This window comes from Hypanus sabinus, chromosome 21 (genome assembly GCF_030144855.1).
Source record: "Hypanus sabinus isolate sHypSab1 chromosome 21, sHypSab1.hap1, whole genome shotgun sequence".
In the NCBI taxonomy this organism is placed as follows: Eukaryota; Metazoa; Chordata; class Chondrichthyes; order Myliobatiformes; family Dasyatidae; genus Hypanus; species Hypanus sabinus.
The window spans coordinates 62,422,135-62,445,986 of record NC_082726.1 but is presented as its reverse complement, the minus strand read 5'-3'; the positions used below and the strand labels follow the sequence as shown (position 1 = coordinate 62,445,986).

General features: G+C 42.7%; 1 pseudogene; it reads left to right on the top strand.

Moving 5' to 3' along the window:
• The first annotated feature begins 1,444 nt into the window (after positions 1-1,444).
• On the top strand, positions 1,445-1,925 carry LOC132379267 (U6 snRNA-associated Sm-like protein LSm4; annotated as a pseudogene).
• Positions 1,926-23,852: the final 21,927 nt, after the last annotated feature.

Below are 23,852 nucleotides of genomic sequence, written 5' to 3'. Positions count from 1 at the left end.
CTCTGCTTTAAATATACCCAATGACCTGGCTTCCACAGCCTTCAATGGCAATGAATTCCACAGATTCACCTCCATTTGGCTGAAGAAATTCCTCCTCATCTCTGTTCTAAAAGGATCTCCTTGTATTCTGAGGCTGAGACCTCTGGTCATAGTGTGACAAATAAAACTAATCTTTTATGTTTGAAATTCTGGTATCCCAGAGCATGGTCAGATGAATATTGAGTGGTGGGTGCTAGATGGGGCAGATATGGGATGGTGTCCCACTACTGGAAGAGGTTATCAAGGGAAAGAAATGGGATACAAGGACATTAGGCAAAGATGTCATCATGAGGGTAGTTGATTCTACTTTGTCACTTACAAGGGTCATGACTGATTTGATTTTTGGACTGTGTGGCCAAAAGTTTTGTTTGAAAGGACTGCAATCTAGGATCCTTCGGGCACAGGACATTGAGCACCCAAGTTCTTTGTAAAAGCTTCTCCAAGCACGAGAGGTTCTATATTTTCAAAAGGGAAGCTACCTGGGTGGCAATGGTAGTCTGATATGAATCAGAACCAGAATCAGGTTTCATATCACTGGCATATTTCATGAAATTTGTTGTTTTGCAGCAGCAGTACATTGCAATGCATAATAATAAAAACTGTGAATTACAGTAAGTATATGTATTAAATAGTTAAATTAAATAAGTAATGCAAAAAAAGTATTGAAGTAGTGTTCATGAGTTCATTGCCCTTTCAGAAATCTGATGGCAGAGGGAAAGAAGCTGTTCCTGAATCATTTCGTTGTAATCCTGTAACATTAAGAAAATATAAACTGAACAAGTCTATGAAAGCACAGAAAATGATGCACTGTTTTGTCACTTATATTTCCTATATATACTTTTATGACTCAAATTTATTTTGCAATAAAATTGATTTTCTTGCTGAATCCTCATTATTTCCTTGGTTTCCTTAAAGTCCATAAATGTGCCCACTTCAGCTTTGAATGAACTCAGTAACTTCCCCTCCACACATCCTTGGGTTGGAGACCCCAAAATGTTCATTCTCTTAAGGAAAGTTATTCCTCATCTCAGTTTTGTACAATCCCTCTTAGTTCCAGGTTGCCTCACCCAGAGGAAATCCCCTCACATCATCTAACCAGACAAGCAAAATTTGCTGTTACTTTCAGAGAGGGACGATGAGGTGTCCGTGAGTGAATTAGATCAGCTGCTCAATTGGTCTTGCAACAGCAACCTTCCATTCAACGTGAGTAAGACCAAGGAATTGATTGTGGACCTCAGAGAGGGAAGTCGGAAGAACACAGATCAGTCCTCATCGAGTGATCAGCAGTGGAATGGCTGAGCACTTTAAAATTCTGGGGCATCAACATCTCAGAAGGGCATTCGCTGATTGGTGCATTCGGCTGTCACTCAGGGAGAAGGCAGTCTCAGCAAATTTGGTTGGATCTGGTCCGGGATCACAGAAAGAAAGAGAAAAAGAAAAGCGGCAGGAAAATGCTACCCCTCTCATTACTGAAGCCAGCACAGAATCTTCCCTTGCTTGTGGAGTTGAAGAATGGGGAGACGTACAATGGTCATCTGGTCAGCTGTGACAACTGGATGAACATCAACCTGCGGGAGGTCATTTGCACATCTCGGGATGGTGATAAGTTCTGGAAGATGCCAGAATGCTACATCCACGGCAGCACTATTAAATACCTCCGGATCCCTGATGAAATCATTGACATAGTAAAAGAGGAGGTGCTTTCAAAGGGTAGAGGTCGAGGTGGCCTCCAGCAGCAGAAGGAGCGAGGTGTTGGTGGTGGGGCTGGGCGAGGAGTGTTTGGTGGCCGTGGTCGAGGGAGCAAACCGAGGACAAGAGAAGAAACCGGGAAAACTATCGGGAGTGAAGAAGCAGTGAGGAGAACAACAAGTGTGCGTGCTTACGTGTGTGTGTGTGTGTGTGTGTGTGTGTGTGTGTGTGTGTGTGTGTGTGTGTGTGTGAGTGTGTGTGTGTGTGTGTGTGTGTGTGTGTGTGTGTGTGTGTGTGTGTGTGTGTGTGTGTGTGTGTGTGCGTGCGCCCATCCACTAGCTTCTGACGGCATTTGCTTTCTGTATAAATTATCTAAATGAGTAACAAATCCACGACTGGAGATTGGTTACCTGGGTTTTGTAAATTATAAATAAATTGTGTTTAAAAAAAATAAAAAAAAATGTTTAAAAAAATTAAATAACATCTCAGAAGATTTATCCTGGGCTCAACATATCAACACAATTATGTAGAAGGCAGCCAGTGGCTATACCTCCTGAGGAGTTTGAGGGTATTTGGTACATGACAAAATACTCTAGAAATTTTCTACAGATGTGCCATGGAGATCGTTCTGACTAGTTGCCCCACTGCCTGGTTTGGAGGCTTCAATTCGCAGGAACATAAGAGTCAGCAAATGGTTGTAAACTCAGCCCGATCCATCATGGGTACAACTCACCCCACCATTGAGAACATCCACAAATCATCGCGCCTCGAGAAGGAGGCATCCATCACGAAGGACCCTCACCATTCAGACTCTTCTCATCACTACCTACAGGGAGGAGGTACAGGAGTCTGAAGATGCACACTCAGTGCTTTAGAAACTGCTTCTTTCCCTCCGCTATCGCATTTCTAAATGGTCCCTGAACCAGTGAACACCACCTTATTATTCCTCTTTTGTACCATTAATTTATTTTATTTCTTATTTAACTTCTAGAAATCTTGCCTTGCCACAAAACAACACATTTCACGATGTATGTCAGTGATAATAATTCTAATTCTGATTCACCTTAAGGTTATGATGTGTTTTGGTGTTTTAGGTATTCAATGTGGTATGTGCAGTAGTGGTTACTCAAAATGACGAGGATACAAGAATTTTTCTAGAAAAAAAAGCAAATTGATTACAAGTGTGGATTTCAACATATCTCAAAAGCAAATGACCCTCAAATGACCCATTTTCAGAATTACTTGATCAGATTGCACAAATTAATTGTGATAGTCATGGTCATAGAATCATCCAGCATGGAAACAGCCCTTTGGCCAAACTGGTCCATGTCCCTCTAAACCTCTCCTATCCATCATCTATCCAAGCAGCTTTTAAATATTGAAGACAAGCGGGTGTTCAGTGTGCCTTCCAGTCTCTCATTCGCTCTGCCAGAAAAGATATCTGTGTGTGACACTCTCTCACTCTCTCTCTCACTCACTGCTCCCAAAGGAACATTCCTGCATTCCAAAGGTCTCTCTCGATGCTGTCAGAAGATGTTGCCAGAGACCTGAGCTTTGGACAATTGATTTGGTCTGTTGATTGGACTCTGTAGTTCATCTCCCACCCCTCATCCTCATCACATTCTATAGAGGTTGTATTGAGAGTATCCTGAGCAGCTGGGTCACTGCCTGGTTCGGAAATCGCACCATCTCGAATCGCGAGACCCTGCAGCGGATAGTGAAGTCTGCTGAGAAGATCATCGGGGTCTCTCTTCCAACCGTTATGGACGTTTACACTACACGCTGCATCCGCAAAGCAAACAGCATTATGAAGGACCCCACGCACCCCTAATACAAACTCTTCTCCCTTCTGCCATCTGGGAAAAGGCACCAAAGCATTCGGGCTCTCACAATCAGACTATGTAACAGTTTCTTCCCCCAAGCCATCAGACTCCTCAATACCCAGAGCCTGGACTGACACCAACTTACTGCCCTCTACTGTGCCTATTGTCTTGTTTATTACTTATTGTAATGCCTGCACTGTTTTGTGCACTTTATGCAGTCCTCGGTAGGTCTGTAGTATAGTGTAGTTTTTGTATTGTTTCACGTAACACCATGGAGTTAAAAAGAATAATAAAAAGATTTGAAATGAAATGTTGTGGAGTACATAATGTTTCACTTGTTTTGGATTCAATTATACATCGCACTCTAAAGTCAGGTAGAAGACTCTACTTATCTAAAGAGCTGGTTACAGACTTCAGGAAGGGGGGCAATGCACATGTTTACTGTTTACATCAACAGCGCTGAGGCTGAGCGGGTGAGAGCTTCAAGTATGCAGGAGTAAGCATCACCGGTGCCACTACTTCCTCAGGATGCCAAGGAAATTTGGCACATCCCTGTTGACCCTTACCAATTTTTATCAATGCATTACCGAAAACACCTTAACCGGATGCAGCGCGGCTTAATATGGCAACTGCTCTGTCCGTGAATACAAGAAACAACAGAGAGCTGACACATCCCAAAAGCCAACCTCTCCTCCACAGACTCTGTCTACACTTCTCATTGCCTCATTAACACAGAAAACGGAATCAAAGACTCCACCCACCCTGGGGTGGCACGGTAGTATAGTGGTTAGAACAATGCTTTACAGTTCCAGAGACCCGTGTTCAATTCCCACTACTACCTGTAACGAGTTTCTATGTTCTCTCTGTGCCACAGGGAAATCCTTCCGGTGCTCCAGTTTCCTCCCACTGTCCAAAGATGTACTGGGGGTAGGTTAATTGGTCATGGTTGTCCCGTGATCAGGCTAGGATTAAATCGAGGGTTACTGACCAGTGCAGCTCAAAGGGCAGCAGAGCCTATTGTGTGCTGTATCTGAATAAATAAATAAACCCCATCAGAAAAAAGATACAAAAACCTGAAAGCACAAAGACAGTCTAGGCTCAAGGTTAGCCTCTATAGAGCAGTTATGAAAAATACAGAATGGTCCTCTAGGACAATGAGATAGATTGCTGACCTTGCTATGGCTTTGCACATTATTGCTTACATGCATTGCACTTTCTCTATAACTACTACACTTTATTCTTCACTTTGTCATTGTTTTCCCTAGTATTACATCAATGCACCGATATAATGGGGAGAAAACCTGTTTGGATCTTCTCTCTATGTGGGTTTCCTCTGAGTCTCTCTTCTCCTCCCACATTTCAAACACATGGGAAGAGCTGTTGGGAATGTGGATGGAATATAATAGGATTAGTGTAGGATTAGCGTAAAAGTGTGTTTCATGGTCCGTTGGGCTGAAGAACCTGATTGTCTGTTGTGTAACTCTATGGCTATGAAAATTAATTTTCTTGTTTCGAACATCAAACCAAGAGAGTTTAAACATTTCAGAACTCATTAACAGCTGAATGGAATGATTTTTCATCCTGAATATTAAGAGATGCAGCCACTTCATTCCCCCATGATGGTTTGTGTGCTGTCACAGTCTACACACTCACGACAGTATAACTGAGCTTCTCTGCAGCATTTCTTGTTATAGACTGACCACACATGAGCAAAGTTGTTCACGGCAGAATTAGTCAAGAGCATTCGTTCGTCATAACAATAGAATGATGTACTTCAGATCTCAAGAGAACAAATTATATACAACTTCAAATGGGCAATATTCTGAGTCAGAGGCTGGTAGTTCAAAGTTCTTTCTCAGAGATCTCTGCATGGGATCTGAGCGGACAGGACCAGTGCAGACAGATGTAAAGACACATATCTGTATTAGGTTCATTCCTTAAACCCACCCTGTCATTTAAACAGACTGTACAGTAACCTTGCATCCTGATTATTGACTATCTGTTTACCTCAGCATTAAAAGTATTTGAAAATTCTGTACCAAAGTCCCAGTGGCATCTAGAACATGGAAAAGAGAACATAGAACAGTACAGCACAGTCCAGGCCCTTTGGCCCAGACACAGTAACACATTTTAATCTACTCTAAAATCAATCTAATCAATCAATCTTATAGGGATAGGTTCAATAGGTTAGGGCTTTATTCCCTGGAGCATAGGAGAATGAGGGAAGATTTGATAGAGGTATATACAATTATGAGGGACATAGATAGGGTTAATGAAAGCGGGCTTTCTCCACTGAGGTTCAGTGGGAGGACAACCAGAGGTCATGGGATAAGGGTGAAAGGCAAAATATTTTGGGAGCAATATGAGGGGTATATTCTTCACTCAGAGGGTGGTGAGGGTGTGAAATGAGCAACCAGTGGAAGTGTTGGATGCAGGTTTGATTTCTGCATTTAAGAGAAATTTGGATAGGTACATGGATGGAAGGGGCGTGGAGTATGATTGTCTGGGTGCAGGTTGATGGAACTAGGCAGTGCCATATTTCAGCGTGGACTAGATTGGCCAAAGTATCTGTTTCTGTGCTGTAGTGATCTATGACTCTATGAAACAAAACATTTTCTCAGAACACAAGCCTTGAAAATAGTGTTTATCATTTGCATCGCTTGCAACTCCTCAAAAGGTACGTTCTTCAGTGTAAACCCCTTGGAACTCCATGACTTTCCCCTTTAAAATAATATCTTCTTGATGGAACTATAAAACAAGCTTTTTTCCAATTAACAAGATACTGGAGGAGCTCAGTGGGTTGGACAACGTCTCTGGAGGGAGGTAGACAGATTCTGCTATTTATGCTAGGCTTCAGCATTCTCTTAATGCTTCGATTCAAGATTCTGAGCAATGAATGTTCCCTTGAGCAGTCATGGCTCAGTGGGGATATTACATGAAGTGTTGAGAACATCCTTGGATCTGTCCATCTGGGAATCTCTTGCTGTGATAGACCTCAGAACAGAACGTCTGATTTGAGAATCTGATGTCTGACAAGTGAATGATATGTCTGGCTCTAAAAGCTAACTAATAGTGTGTAATTGTGGCTTCAGTGTCGTGGATATTGGTTTGCTTATTCTGGTGTTAGGTTTGAAGATTTTGCAGAGAGTTGTGAGAGTGGTGAATCTGGTAGATGAAAAAAGATTCAGTAAACAAGATGTTATTCTCAAAAAATTAGAAAAATGAGAGATAAGCATGAAAGCATGCATAATTCTGAGTACAGAATTTGGAGCCCTAGGGTTAAATTTTAGGACTGAAATGAAGAGTATTTTTAGACTGTAAGATATAGGAGCAGAAGTAGGCCATTCAGCCCATCAAGTCTGCTCCTCCAGTCATGGGCTGATCCAATTCTTCCAGAGATCCCCACTCCTCTGCCATCTCCCCATACCCTTTGATGGCCTGGCTAATCAAGAACCTATCTATCTCTGTCTTAAATACATCCAATGATTTGGCCTCCTCAGCTACTTGTGGAACAAATTCCACAGATTTGCCACCCCCTGACTAAAGTAATTTCTCCACATCTCTGTTCTAAATGGACATCCTTCAATCCTGAAGTTGTGCCTCTTATCCTAGACTCCTCTACCATGGGGAAATAGCTTCACCATATCTAACTGTTCAGGCCTTTTAACATTCAGAATGTTTCTCTGAGATCCCTCCTCATCCTCCTGAACTCCAAGGAATACAGCCCAAGAGCTGCCAGATGTTCCTCATACAGTAATGCTTTCATTCCTGGAATCATTCTTGTCAATCTTCTCTGAACCATCTCCAATGTCAGTATATCCTTTCTAAAGTAAGGAACCCAAAACTGCACACCCAACCCCCAAGTGTGGTCTCATGAGTGCCTTATAGAGCCTCAACATAACATCCCTGCTCTTATATTCTATACCTCTGAATACCAATATTGCATTCGCCTTCTTCACCACCTAGTCAACCTGGTGGTTAACCATCGGTGTATTCTGCACAAGGACTCTAAAGTCCCTTTGCATCTCTGCTTTTGGAATTCTCTCCTCATCTAAATAATAGTCTGCTCATTTATTTCCTCCACCAAAGTGCAAGACCATATGTTTGCCAACATTGTGTTCATTTATTTTGCCACTTATTTGCCCATTCCCCTAAACTATCTAAGTCTCTCTGCAGGCTCTCTGTTTCCTCAACACTACCCGCTCCTCCGCCTATCTTTGCATCATCGGCAAATTTAGCCACAAATCCATTAATACCGAAGTCCAATTCATCGACATACATCATAAAAAGCGCGGTCCCAACACTGACCCCTGTGGAACTCCACTGGTAACCGGCAGCCAGCCAGATTATGATCCTTCTAATCCCACTCTGTTTACTGCCGACCAGCCAATACTCCACCCACACTAGTAACGTCCCTGTAATTCCATGGGTCCTTACCTTGCTAAACAACATTATATGCGACATTTTGTCAAAGGCCTTCTGAAAATCCAAGTGCACCACATCTACTCCATCTCTTTTGTCTACTCTGCTTGAAATTTCTTCAAAAAATTGCAATAGGTTAGTCAGGCAGGATGTTCCTTTCAGGAAACCATGCTGGCTTTGGCCTATCTTGTCATGTGCCTCCAGGTACTCCATAATCTCATCCCTAACAATCGATTCCAACAACTTCCCAACCACTGACTTACAGGTCTATAGTTTCCTTTCTGCTGCCTCCCACCTTTCCTAAATAGCGGAGTAATATTTGCAATTTTCCAGTCATCCAGTACAATGCCAGAATCTATCAATTCTTGAAAGATCGTTGTTAATGCCTCCGCCATCTCTCCAGCTACTTCCTTTAGAACCCTAGGGTGCATTCCATCAGGTCCAGGAGATATATCCACCCTCAGACCATTAAGCTTCCTGAGCCCCTTCTCAGTCACAATTTTCACTGCACAAACTTCACTTCCCTGACTTTCTTGAAGGTCTGCTATACTGCAGACATCTTCCACTGTGAAAACTGATGCAAAATACGCATTCAGTTCCTCTGCCATCTCTGCATCTCTCATGACAATATCGGCAACATCATTTTATATTGGTCCTATATCTACCCTCAACTCTATTTTACCCTTTATATACTTAAAAAAGCTTTTAGTATCTTACTTGATATTAATCACCAGCTTCCTTTCATAATTCATCTTTTCCTTCCTAATGACCTTCTTGATTTCCTTCTGCAAGTTTTTAAAAGCTTCCCAATCCTCTATCTTCCCACTGGCTTTAACTTCCTTGTATGACCTCTGCTTTGCTTTTACTTCGGCTCTGACTTCACTTGTCAGCCACGGTAGTGCCCTTCTTCCATTCAAAAATTTCTTCTTATTTAGAATATGTCTGTCTTGTACTTCCCTCATTTTTCACAGAAATTCCAGCCATTGCTGTTCTGCTATCCTTCCTGCTAGTGTCCCTTTCCAGTCAACTTTCGCCAGTTCCCATCTCATGCAATTGTAATTTCCTTTGTTCTATGAAATATCAACACAATGGAATTTAACTTCTCCTTCTCAAATTTCAAAGTGAACTCGACCATATTGTGATCACTGTTCCCTAAGGGTTCCTTGACCTTAAGCTCTCTTATCACCTCTGGGTCATTGCACAACACCCAATCCAGCACATCCAATCCCCCAGTGGGCTCAACAGAAGCTGTTCTAAAAAGCTATCCCTTAGATATTCTACAAGTTCTCTCTCTCTTGAGGTCCAGTAATGGCCTAGTTTTCCCAATCCACTTTCATGTTAAAATCCCCAAAGGTTATCATGATATTGCCCTTCTGACATGCCTTTTCTATCTCCTGCTGTAACTTGTATTCCACATCCTGGCTGCTGTTTGGAGGCCTGTATACAACTGCCATTTGGGTCCTTTTACCCTTGCCATTTCTTAACTCAGCCATGGCGACTCTACACCTTCTGATTCTATGTCATCCTGTTCTAATGTTTTAATATTGTTTCTTATACACAGTACAACACCACCCCCTCTGCCTACTAACCTATCTTTCCAATACACCGTATATCCTTGGACATTCAGCTCCCACCTGCAGACATCCTTTAGCCAAGTTTCAGGGATGGCTACGTCATACTTGCCAATCTGTTACTGAATTTCAAAATCCTCTATTTTATTTCTTATGCTGCGTGCATTCAAATCTAACGCTTTCTGTACAGTATTTGTTGCTTTCTGTTTTAACTGCACCATGCCTCTATTGCCCTGTAACTCATCCCACTAGCTGTGATTATACCTCATCTCCTGCCTCTCCTTTCTATCATCTCTGTTGCACGCTATCTTTGATTTAATTCTGTTTTCCCCTTCCTCAGCCCTACCACTCCAGTTCACATCCCCCTGCCAAATTTGTTTAAATCCTCCCTATCAGCTCTATTAAACCTGCCTGCTAGGATATTGGACCCCTTTGGGTTCAAGTGTAATCCATCCCTTTTCTATGGGTCGAACCTCCCCCCCAGAAGAGGCCCCAAAGTGGAAAACTTTTGGAAGATAAGTTATTGATTGCATTGAGAATTGAGATAGATCAAGCTATCTATGGCACAGTAGTGTAGCAGTTAATGCAACACTTCACTGCATCAGCTGTAAGATCAGGGTTCAATTCCTGTGCTGTCTCGAAGGAGGTTGCACGTTCTTCCCATGACCATGTGGGTTTTGTCCAGGTGTTCTGGTTTCCTTCTGCATTCCAAAGACGTACAGGCTAGAGTTAGTGACTTGTGGCCATGCTACATTGGAGCTGGAAGAATAGTGACACTTGCAGGCTGCCAAGCACAATCCTTGTTGAGTGAATTTGACAGAAATGACGCATTTCACCGTATGTTTCTTTATACGTGTGACAAATAAAGTTAATCTAATCTAATCTCTGTACATTAAAGGAATTGAAGGGTATGGAGAAAAGGCAGGAGAATGGTGTTTGGTTGGATGATCAGCCTCGATCTTGGGGTGAACAGTAGAGTAGGTTCAAGAAACTGACTGGCAAAATCTTCATGCCTGATACTACCTTTTCAACCACACCTACACTTGACATCCTAGGGTGAAATAGAACATAGAACACAGAAATCTACAGCACTTTACAGACCCTTCGGCCCACAATGCTGTGCCAACCGTGTAACCTCCTCTAGCACTGCCTAGAGTTACCCTACCACATGGCCCTCTATTTTTCTCAGCTCCATGTACCTACCTAAGAGTCTCTTGAAAGATCCTATTGTATTCGCCTCCACCACTGTCACCAGCAGTGCATTCCACATACCCAGCACTCTCTGTGTGAAAAACTACCCCTGATATCCCCTCTGTACCTACTTCCAAGCACTTTAAAATGATGCCCCCTCATTGTTAGCCATTTCAGCCCCGGGAAAAAGCTTCTAGCTATCCACACGATCAACGCCTCTCATCATATTATACACCTCTATCAGGTCACCTCTCATCCTCTATCGCTCCAAGGAGAAAAGATCACATTCACTCATCCTGTTCTCATAAGGCACACTCTCCAATCCAGGCAACATCCTTATAAATCTCCTCTGCACTCTCTTTATAGTATCCACATCCTTCCCATAGTGAGGTGACCAGAACTGAACACAGTACTCCAAGTGGGGTCTAACTAAGATCTTATATAGCTGTAGAATTACCTCACGGCTCTTGAATTCAATCCCATGGTTGATGAATGCCAACACACCGTACACCTTCTTAACAACATTGTCAACCTGTGCAGCAGCTTTGAGTGTCCTATGGATACAGACCCCAAGATCTCTCTGAACCTCCACACTGCCAAGAGTCTTACCATTAATGTTATATTCTGTCTTCAAATTTGATCTACCAAAATGAACCACTTCACACTTATCGGGGTTGAACTCTATCTGCCAGTTCTCAGCCCAGTTTTGCATCCTATCTATGTCCCACTGTAACCTCTGACAACCAGACTATCCACAACACCCTGAACCTTTGTGTCATCAGCAAACTTACTAACCCACCCTTCTACTTCTTCATCCAGGTCATTTATAAAAATCATGAAGAGGAGGGGTCCCAGAACAGATCCCTATGGAACACCACTGGTCACCAACCTCCATGCAGAATACAAAGCCATCTACGACCACCCTTTGCCTTCTGGAGCCAAGCCAGTTCTGGATCCACAAAGTAAGGTCTCCTTGGATCCCATGCCTCCTTACCTTCTCAATAAGGCTGCCATGGGGAAATTTATCAAATGCCTTCCTGAAACCCATATACACTGTTCTACCTTCATGATCATCATCATCTCTACCAAATGATAACACAAAATTCTGAGAATAAGGAAAAACCACAGTGCCCAGGAATCCAAATAATTGAAACTAAATATGTATGCTCCCTCTTGGTGTAAGAAGAGATGAACTAACAACAGACCTGGAGGAGATGGGAGATTATTCCAGACTGAAGCATTCAGAGTCATGTTGATAATGCTGGAAACATTCAGCAATTCAGATTACTTTGAAGGATAATGAATTCCTTTGACAGTGCCTTCCAATGGAATGTATGGGAATGGGAAATGGGAAATGAGTAATGGAATGGGAAACTCCTGGTTCACTGATGCTCTGCCAAGGTAGAGCAATGTTCTTGTCTGGGGCTCACATATGTAATTCCAGACCTGTCAATGTGGTTAAGGTGTAATTGCTCTCTCCCTCAAATGGTTTAAGGGTCAGTGAAATGTAGGAAACAAATATTGGAATTGCATTATCATCCACATCTCATAACTGCATGAGAGAAGTCACCACTAGCGGATCTCAGACACCAGAAACTGCAGATTCTAGGATCTGAAGCAACAAATAATTTTCTGGATTGACTCAGTGTGTAAGGCAGCATCTGTGGAGGGGAATTAAGAGATGATGAGTCTCAACACATCAACTGTCCATTTCCCTCCATAGGACCAGAAGATATAGGAGCACAATTTTTTGAGCATCAAGTCTGCATCACCATTCAATTAAACCTACTTTTATTTAACCCCATTCTTCAGCCTTCTCTTTGTAATACCTAACCCCCTTACCAATCAAAAACCTATCAACCTCTCAGTTAAATATGCCGAATGACTTGGTCTCCAGAACTCTCCATGGCAAAAAAAATACACAGATTTGCCACCTCTGGCTGAAGAAATTCCAACTCATCTCAATTTCCTCCACAGATGCTGCCTTTGTATTTAAGGCACTCAGATAGGTTCATGGATAGGAAAAGTTTAGAGAGATATGAGCAAAGATGAACAAATGGGACTAGTTTAGAATCTAGGTGGGCACAGACCAGTTGGTAAAAGGGCATGTTTGCATGCTGTATGAATTGGAATTAGTTTATTATCAAGGATGTAATGCTGAGACTTTATAAAGCACTGATGAAGCCTCCCTTGGAGTATTGTGAGCAGTTTCGAGTCCCTTATCTTAGAAAGAATGTGCTGAAACTGGAGAGTGTTCAAAGAAGGTTCACGGAAACAATTCCAGGATTGAATGTCTTGTCATATGAAGGGTTTTTGATGGCTCTGGGCCTGTATTCACTGGAATTCAGAAGAATGAGGGATGACCTCGTCGAAACCGATTGAATGGTGAAAGGCCTTGATAGAGTGGATGTGGAGAGGATGTTTCCTGTGGTGGGAGAGTCGAAGACCAGAGGACACAGCTTCAGAATAAAGGGGAGTCCTTTTAGAATGGAGATGAGGAGGAATTTCTTCAGCCAGAGAGTGGTAAATCAGTAGAATACTTTGCCACAGGCTGCTGTGGAAGCCAAGTCACTATGTATATTTAATGCAGAGGTTGCATTCTTGATTGGTCAGGGCATGAAGGGATATGGGAAGAAGGCAGGAGAGGAAACCTGGATCAGCCACGATGAAATGGCGAACATCCTCGATGGGTTAAATGGCCTAGTTCTGCTCATATATCTTAAGGTCTTCTGGCCTTATTATTGTCACAAGTACGGAGATACAGTGTAAAGCTTGCATGACGTTTATATCCCTACCCTGGGTGGCAGGGTGAAGAATTGTCTCTACCAAAGCAGATATAAGGTGCTTCTTCTCTCTGCTAGCCTGCAGGTCTCCCTTGGGCAAGGTGTAGCACCTGCTTAGCTCCCCAATCAGACAATCTCTGAAGAGCATTGATAATGGCTGGGGTCAACCATCTTGGAAAAGAGAAGGCAATGGCAAAAACGGCAGAAGAATGGAAAAAATTTGCCAAGAATTAGTTCTGGTCACATCACTCAAGGAAGGATGTGGATACTATAGAAAGAGTGCAGAGCAGATTTACAAGGATGTTGCCTGGATTGGAGGGCGTACCTTAAGTAGCACCATGGTCCTGAAAAAGTCTCATTTTCACTGTGTACTGTACCAGCAGTTATGGTCAAAATGGTCAAAATGACAATAAAAAGTTACTTGACTTGACTTGATTTATGAGAATAGGTTGAGTGTTTCTCCTTGGAGCAATGGAGGATGAGAAGTGACCTGATAGAGGTGTGTAAGATGATGAGGGGCATTGATCATGTGGATAGCCAGAGGCTTTTTGCCAAGGCTGAAATGGCTAATATAAGGGCGCATGGTTTTAAGGTGCTTGGAAATTGGCCCCAAGGATATGTCAGGGGTAATTTTTCACACAGAGAGTGATGTCTGTGTGGAATGCACTGCCCATGGTGATGGTGGAGGCGGATATGATAGGGTCTTTTAAGAACCTCTTAAATAGGTACATGGAGCTCAGAAAAATAGAAGGCTGCGTGCTAGGGAAATCCTAGGCAGTTTCTAGAGTAGGTTACATGGTCAGCACAACATTGTGGGCTGAAGGGCCTGTAATGTGCTGTAGATTTCTATGTTCTGTGTTCTATGTTAACAATCACGGTCATGGATAGACCGTGATCACCTACATCATATGACAATCCACATAATGACGATGACTGATCGTACAGATCAGATCCTTGCACAGTGCATTGAGGTAGAACAAGGTAAAACAATAACAAAGGCGAGTAAAGTGCAGAGCAGCTAAACAATAAGGTTCAAAATCACGATGAGGTATATTGTTTAGTTAAAAGTCATTTATCGTACTGGTGAACTATTTAATGGTCTTATGTCAGTGGGATAGAAGATGCCTGTGAGCCTAGTGGTTTTTAGGCCTTTGCATCCTCTGCCTGATAGAAGAGGGGAGAAGGGACAATATTTGTGGTGGGCAGGGCTTTTGATTATACTAGCTGCTTTACTGAGGCAGTGTGTAGACAGAGTCCATGCAGGGGAGGCTGGTTTTAATGAGGTGATGAACTGTTTCTATGACTCTCTACAGTTTCTAGTAGTCACAGGCAGTCCAGTTACTATAAAGGATGCAACAATCTATGCCCAGCATCGTGAAGGCATGGAGGCTTCAGGATGTGGAATGGAACTCCCTGGCTTCTGACACAGGGAGTGAAGAGGATGAGGCCTTAGACAGTTTTGAAGGCAGAGTGAAAGAATGGTGGCTCAGATGCCTGTTTCACAAGCGATGATCTGGCACCATCCTGCGACAGACTGCCTGTCGGATTTTCAGTCCAAGGGTCAACTGCGATCAGGACTTTACCAGTAACACTGGTCCAAGGCAAAGCTCTGTGAAATTGACAAGCTGCAAGCACGCGTTGTAGGATGCAGGTAATGAGTTGCAATGAGAGGACAGCAAGGCAGTCAAGCGCATGGATGGGGCTTGTTTTAAATTCAGTGTGAGGATAAGTGACGGAGAGTGCTTCAGCTGCAGTCTGGGGCAATCACTGTAAATGCAAGGCAGCAATTCTGCAGGGAACCACACAGCAAAGCTGCCTTTCACATTTTCACACTTGGGGGGCTTTGGTGTTTTGCAAAATGCTGACCAGCTAACAGCAGAGAAGGAAGGAGGAATCAGGGAAAGGGATGGGAGATATTGGGGAGTGAAAACTCAGAATAAAACTGTCACCAAAATATGTCAAAAGAGATCCAGACCTTTAAACTCCACAGGGATGGAGGGAGATGATAGCTTTATTTGATCAGCAACAAATCTCTACAAAAGTTCTAGTTCAAGTTTATCGTTGCTCAACCGCACACACGTATAATGCCAAATGAAATGCCAAATGAAACGACACTCTTCTAGACCAAAGTGCATGACACAGTACATACAGTGTTGTGCAAAAGTGATAGGCACAAATAGATAGCTAAGGACTTATACACAATACTGTATTTGTTAACGTGAAGCAGACAGTGAGTTTATAAATCTGGCGAGAGCAAAGGATGTTGGGAATAGCAAGAGTGGAGCATTGCGGGAGGGGTGTGGGATAGGTGGCAGCAAAGAAGTGCCAGGGATGGGGCAGGCATGGGTGCTGACACACCCAGCCCTGAGACACCAGGCAAGGTCATTTGATTCCAAACAATTGGTTTATTGATCATTACACAATGTCTCTCTGGTGCTTCCCACTCCCTGTCCTCTCCCTTCCCCTTTTCCCAACCATGATTCTCCTCTTCCTGTCCCCTTTCCCATGCTCAGTTCATAATAGAGATCCATATCAGAATCAGGTTTATCATCAGTCACATATGTCATGAAATTTGTCTCTTTTGTGGCAGCTGTACAATGAAATACATAAAATTACTACTGTACTATGCAAAAGTCTTGGGCACACTAGCTATACACACGTGCCTAATTCTTCTGCACATTACTGTACATCACATACAAGACATAAAGTAATATTACCACAAATTAACAAATAATGAGCATTTATGACATAGGATAAAAAGTAAACAGTATAACACTACTGTGAACTTAATGTGAACTAGATCAGCACATGAAGCTATTTCTAGCTGCAACTTTAATGTGTGAAAATAAAGAAACTTATAAAAGCTTTTTTAAAAACAGGGCACTGGAGAGTAACCAAAACTGAGCATAAACAGTTTCAGATGTGGCATCAGATACGGATCCAATTATGTGGCAATTTAACCATTGTAAAGAACAGTGTCGTCTTCGGCACTGACAAGCAGCCGCAGGGGATCTTTCCCAATTTAATGAGGGACTTAAGGAATTCACTGAAAAAAGACATGAGAGCAGCAGATCTGTGGTTGAGTCACTGAACTGGCAATATCACTTTTGCATTACTGATTGTGAGTTCAAATCCAGCCATAGAGGCTAGGAGTTTAAAGCAAGTAATAAAATAACAACATTTATTTAAGTAATACAAATATTAATCATTGTGACCTTGAAAATAAAATTGCTTTAAGGTTAAAAATATCCAACTGCTTCACTGATGTTCTTCTGTTGTGGGAGGCTGCTCTCTTGAGTTTATCCAGCCTATATGTGACTCCAGGCCCACGGGACTATAACTAGGGATGCTTTACATTTATCAGGCATAGCAGCCAGCATAACACAATTACAATGCCAGTGAACTAGGTTCAATTTCTGCTGCTGTCTATAAGGAGTTTGTATGTTCTACCCATGACCACATGGCTTTCCTCCGGGTTCTCCGGTTTCTTCCCACGTACCAAAGGTGTATGGGTTAATAGGTTAATTGGTCACATGGATGTAATTGGACAGCGGGAACTTGTTATGCCAGAAGAACCTGTTACCCTGCTAAATTTTTGGTGATTTTTTAACAGAGATACAGATCGGCACCTATCGTATGTAAATGGATATGTCATCATGGCATCACATCATATGTGTGTGCCTTGCTTACAGAAAAAATAAAATTAAGATACTCTTCCCCATCTCTGTGTTTTTGCTCTCAATTACTTTAATCCTTTGAAGTTTACAAACATAACAGATGCCCTGAGCTGTAATAGCATTGTGCTAACCATAGCACTATTGTTGGCATGCTATTTATTAGAGATATTTAATCATCTCCAAATAACTAGATATAGCATGTTAATTCACTCAATCGTAAACACAATCTGGACAGCTTGTTGCATATTAAGATGTTCCTTAGGCCCATAAGCAGGCTTTAGAGATAGTCAACACGGTAGTGTAGTGGTTAGCATACCATCATTACATTGCCAGCGATCTGGGTTTGATTCTTGCTGCTATCTGTAAGGAGATTGTACATTTTCCTTATAACGGCGAGGGTTCCCTCCGGGTGCTCTGGTTTCCTCCCACATTCCAAAGGTATACGGGTCAGGGTTAGTGAGTTGTGGACATGCTATGTTGGCACCAGAAGCATGGAGATGCTTGCGGGCTGCCCCCAGCACACCCTCAGACTGTGCTGGTCTTTGACACAAACAACACATTTTACTGAATGTTACCATGTTTCCACGTACTTGTGACAAATAAAGCTTATCTTTAATCATTTAATGTTTTATCATGTGCATTCAGCAATTGTGAAATAGCCACCAATTCCAATTCAGTGTGTTGTGGCCTTTCATCCTCCTGTGGCTGATCCCTTTTTCTCAACAACTTGCCTCATGTCATCCCGACTAACATTTCAGGACAGTGACCTAACTCTGATGAAGACAGGGCTTGAAACATTAGCAGTTTCTGTCTCCATAAATGGCAAAGGCTTCCAACTCTTTCTGGCTTTGTGTCCTGAAAGGGAGAATAAGCTGGGACTGTATTTATTGGAAGTCACAGAGTTCTTGGCAACCACGCATCCAGACAGTTTGGTAAGTCACACCATAGACAGATGTACCCAGAGACAATGCACATACTAGAAGCATTTCACACTCACCTATCAGCACACTAGTTAGTATCATCTCAGAATCATAAATTAATCTACCAGTGAGACTTAAAGACTATAAAACTGAATCACTTTGTTATGCACTTAATGGCCACTTTATTAGGTACAAGAGTGGAACTTGGTGTGGTCTTCTGCTGCAGTAGCCCATCTACTTCAAGGTCTGATGTGCTGCCCGATCACAGATGCTCTTCTGTTGACACTCGTGGTCATTTGAGTTACCATCACCTTCCTATGCACTTGACCCAGTCTGAGCGGTCTCCTCTCATTAGCAAGGCATTGCTGCTCACTGGATGTTTTTTTCACACGCCATTCTCTGTAAAAAGCAGACTGTTGTGCATGAAAATCCCAGGAGAAGAGCAGTTTCTGAGATACTCAGATCATCACATCTGGCACCAACAATCCATTCCACAGTCAAAAGCACTTATACCCCATTCCAATGTTTGAACTGAACCCCTTGACCATATCTGCATGATTTTATGCATTGAGTTGCTGGCACATGATGGGCTAAGTTGGTAATTGCAATAACGAGCAGGTTTATATGTGTACCTAATATAGTGGCCACCAAGCGTATAACTGACCGGGCGTACAACTTCCCAGTTGGTGGAAGTGTGCAGAAATCTCCTGTGTTTTTTTGCAAATGCCTCTATATGTGTACCTTAAAAAAAACAAAGAAGTCCCTACTCTACACTTGCACTTGTAGCCCAGTCCAAAGGATACAAGTCTAAGCCTCCTCACACCTCAGCTGTCCTCACGTCTTGACCAATCTTTCCTCTTCTTGGATAGAATTCTTCATGTCCAACTGACTTGACCTACCACCATTGTGGCTGCAAGCAACCATCACAGGACAAGTTGGGAAAGAAACTGAAATCTCAGTTCATAGACCTCAGAGAGGAGAAATCTTTGAGCTAGTTTGAAATATAAATCATTGTTCTAATAGGTAAAGTTGTCTGTGAAACCTACATTGATTCCTGTTACGGAGTTGAAATGCTCTTTCTGCTGTTGCCACCTGTGCATTAGAAGTTGCACTCATTCATAAAGGTCAAGTGGCCTATTAACAGTTAAGTGCTTTAAATTTACATAATTTCAATTAACTTTCCATCAGCAATAAATTACCACATGGTTAGTCAGGAAAATGGGAATTTTACAGCTTGTGAAATTTCTACTTATTTTCTGCCAACGTTTCTTGAAGCCCATTGATGGATGGAGGGAAATTAAAACACTGCAGCTTCCAACTCCATAACTAAGTTGGTAGGAAAGATGGGTATAACGTTAGCCAACATAACCCAACTCATTCTCTGATGTCCCCTGGGGTGTGCATGGAGTAGAGTGGGGAACCAGCAATCCATTCCCAACACTGTTGGACTGAATGGATCAGAGCCTCATCCTGAGAGAAATGTTTGACCAATTGTTGTGAAATCAGGATATACAGGTGTGATAATTCTTTATTTATTTTTATTTATTTTTACTTACTGAGATATAATGTGGAGTAGGCCCTTCCATCCCTTTGAGCTGCGCCACCCAGAAACCTTGGTTTAACCCTAGCCTTATCAGAGGACAATTTACAAAGACCAATTATAAACCAACCAGTACGTCTTTGGACTGTGGGAGGAAACCCCCGTGGTCACGGGGAAAACACACAGCAGTAGAAAAGATCAGAAGCTTCCTGAGCGTCAACATCTCTAAGGATATACCCCGAGTGCAAAAAGTTGATGCAATTATGGTGGTGGTGGCATCCATCGGTCTCGAGAGACCATGGATCTGTGCCTGGAGTTTCCAGGGTGCAGGCCTGGGCAGGGTTGTATGGGAGACCGGCAGTTGCCCAAGCTGCAGGCCTTCCCCTCTCCACGCCACCGACGTTGTCCAAGGGAAGGGCACTAGGATCCATGCAGCTTGGCACCGGTGACGTCGCAGAGCAATGTGTGGTTAAGTGCCTTGCTCAAGGACACAAACACGCTGCCTCAGCTGAGGCTCGAACCAGTGACCTTCAGGTTACTAGACTGATGCCTTGCCCACTAGGCCATGCGCCAACACTATGCAATTATGAAGTAGGCTATATTTCATAAGGAGTGTGAGATATGGTATGTCACCAAAGACTCTAGCAAATTTCTTGAGGGCAGTGGCGGGAATTGAACCTGGATCACTGGTATTGTAAAGCATTGTGTGGATTGGAGAAATTCACAGACAAGGACTTATACAGAAATGAGACAGATCCGCTGGTTGTTTGGTGTTGCACTCAACATCGGTAAGACCAAGGAGTTGATTGTGGACTTCAGGGAGGGGAAGTCAGGAGAATAAGCATTTAGGGGTCAGCAATGGAAAGGGTCAAAAGCTTCCTGAGCATCAACATCTCTGAAGATACATCCTGAGTGCAAAAAGTTGATGCAATTATGAAGTAGGCAAGCCAGTGGCTATATTTCATAAGGAGTGTGAGATCTGGTGCATCACCAAAGACTCTGGCAAATTTCTACCGATATAATTGGAGGGTTATGGGGTAGTGTGGGTTTAGTACTTTTTCTTAAGGATTATATGGGTCAGCACAACATGGAGGGCTGAAGGGCCTGTACTGTGCGGTAGTGTTCTATGGTTCTATAATGTGGAGAACATTCTGACTGGTTGCATTGCTGTCTGGTATAGAGACACCAATGCACAGGAACGGAAAAAGCTGCAGACAGTTGTAAGTGCAGCCTGCTCCATCATGAGTACCAGCCTCCCCACCATTGAGGACATCTTCAAAATGCGATGCCTCAGAAAGGTCGCATCTATCATTAAGGACCCTCGTCATCCAGGCTATACCCTCTTTTCATTACTCTAATCCGTGAGGAGGTACAGGAGCCAAAATGCACACACTCAGCATTTTAGAAACAGCTTCTTTCCCTCTGCCATCAGATGTCTGTATGGCCAATAAATTCATGAACAATACCTCACTATTTTGATCTGATTTTGTGCTACTTAATTACTGTTATATTTCTTATTGTAACTTGTAGTATTATTTATGTATTGCACTGTACTGCTGCTGTCAGCTGTAATAAACATTCTGATTCTGGATTATTCAAATCACATTGCTTGCATCACAAATTGTTGTTAATATGAGCTAGTATACTGATACAGTGAGACATCTGCAACCTAGATATCATTTGGTGTACCTTTTGTAATCCCCCAGGATATCAGTGTTCTTCTAATTCTGTCCCCCTATTTGTTACTGGACTTCATTGCCAATTGTGGCTTTATCTTCATCTACCAGTGCCTTATACCCTGGCATTCACTAGGTTCAAAGTTAAAATTTCAAACAAATTTATTATCAAAGTATGTATGTTTACAATTTACTACCTAGAGCAGGGGTTCCCAACCTTTTTTATGCCATGGACCAATATCATTAAGAAAGGGGTCTGTGGACCCCAGGTTGAGAGCCCCTGATCTATAAGTTCATTTTCCTTCAGGCATTTACAAGAGAAATAGCAATACAACAGAATTTATGAAAAACTAAGACTGATAAACAACCAAAGTGCAAATGTCGAACACTAAGCTTCTCCTTTTGGTCATCTGACATTCCTCCTTTAAGACATCATAAGAAGTTTATACAAGGTTTTTTCTTACATCCAGGTTAATAAGTGCTATGCCTAATCTTCAAAACCTGCATGATTGTGGCTATGAAGTTAATGTTAGCTTCCTCCAGGATGCTGGAGTTAGTATGCCTGTTCTTCCAGCAAACTCTCAGAATCTTTCGGAGGCATCTTTGATGGTAAGCTTCTAGGGAGTTTATGTGCTTACTGTATGCTGTCCATGACTCCACTCCATATAGCAAGGAGGGGAGGGCTATAGCTTTATAGACCAGAAGCTTAGTGTTAGTCTTGATATCCCGATCTTCAAAAACCCTCTTTCTCAGCCTGACTAAAACTCCACTCACACAGCCTGTTCTGCAATTTATTTCAAGGTCAATGTTGGCTCTTGAAGAAAGCAGGCTGCCAAGATATGGGAAATGATCAGTGATCTCCAGAGGGATGTTGTCAGCTTGGATGGCTGGAGGTTTAGGAGCTTGATTTGGAGCACGTTGGTGCAGGATTTGGGTTTTCTTGATGTTTAGATCATGTCCGAGGAGCTTGTATGCTCTTGAAAAACCATCCATTATGCACGGCAGATCCTCCTCAGAGTGAGCTATGATGGTGTTCTCATCTGTTTATTGGACCTCCATGATGAAAGTAGATGACTCCTTGCTCTTTGCTTTGAACCTGTTGAGGTTAAAGAGCCTCCCATCCATCTGAACTCCTTGCGGGAGGATTTGACCTGTGAGGTGAAGAATGGTTGCAATGAAAATGGCAAACAGAGTTGTGGCAATCATGAACCCCTGTTTGACCCCAGTCTCAGCCTTAAAAGATGTTGTTTCAGAAACACTGTTGCTGAGGGCTGTTGCACTCGTATCATTGTGTAAGAGCTACAGGATCTTGAGGTATTTCTCCAGGCACCTGATTTTGGACAGTACCTGCTGAAGGGCAGGACAATGAATAGAGTCAAATGTTTTTATAAGGTCTATGAAGGCCATATAAAATGGGAGATTTTGTTCCCCGGCTTTCTCCTGCAATTGAGATGCTGTAAAAGTCTTGTCAGACATTCCTCTTGCAGGTCGGAAGCCACACTGATACTCAGGCAGGATATCTGCCAGAGGTGAAAGCCGGTCACACAAAATTCGTGTGAGTAACTTCTCTGTTGTAGAGAGGAGGGAGATGCCTCTATAGTTTCTGCAGACAGCTTTGTCACCATTTTTGAAGAGTGTGACAATCTTCTAGAATCTTCTCCTGGTCCTAGATCTTGACAAGCATGTCATGAATATGACTTAAACATTTTGTGTCACCTTCCTTGAGGATTTCTGCTGGAATTTCATCAGGCCTAGCAGCCTTGTTGTTCTTCAATTTCTTGCAAGCCATTTGCACCTCTTTTGATACTAGGGAGCTTACTGATGTCCTCCTTCATGGATCATTGTAGGGTACTGCCATCTTGTCATGGTGGAGAGGCTTATTGAACCTGAGAGTGATGCTGTCTGGAGATTAGCTCCTGGTAGGGTCACCTATGGTGGTAAAGTCATGAGGGAGGATCTAGACGAAGTATAATCCAACCAAGAACTTCATGATGGAGCAGGTGGAAGATGGTGTTAGAGTCTCCAGAATCTTGGAATTATGAGGACCACCACAATGGCTGCAGAGGCAGAGGAAGGCTGCAGCAGAAGAAAGCCCCCATATCATCTTGGTTCCCGTACCATTGGATTCTGGCCTTTTGTCAAGGATCATGTAGTGGCTGCTTGTGTAGCAGTCGTCTCACAAATCTGCTTATTCACTCACAAATGACCATCAAAAACACGCAGAAGGGTAGAGTGCAAAAGAAGCTGAACCTTCCCAGGTTCAACAGCGAGAGCCTTATAGAGACCCAGCAAAGGTACAACATCTCCAGTCTGCCCGTTCTGAAAGACTCTCAAAACAGGATTCCGAGGACCTGGAAGCACACTCGATCACACTGAAGCCTTGATACTCATAAACATCATTGGATATAAGACCAGGAAAAACAAAGATTGTTTGATGAAAATGATAATGAATTAGAAGAGCTAATCAACAACAAAAGGAAAGCTTTCTGTGCCTGGTGGAAGGACATCAACCGCAAGGCAA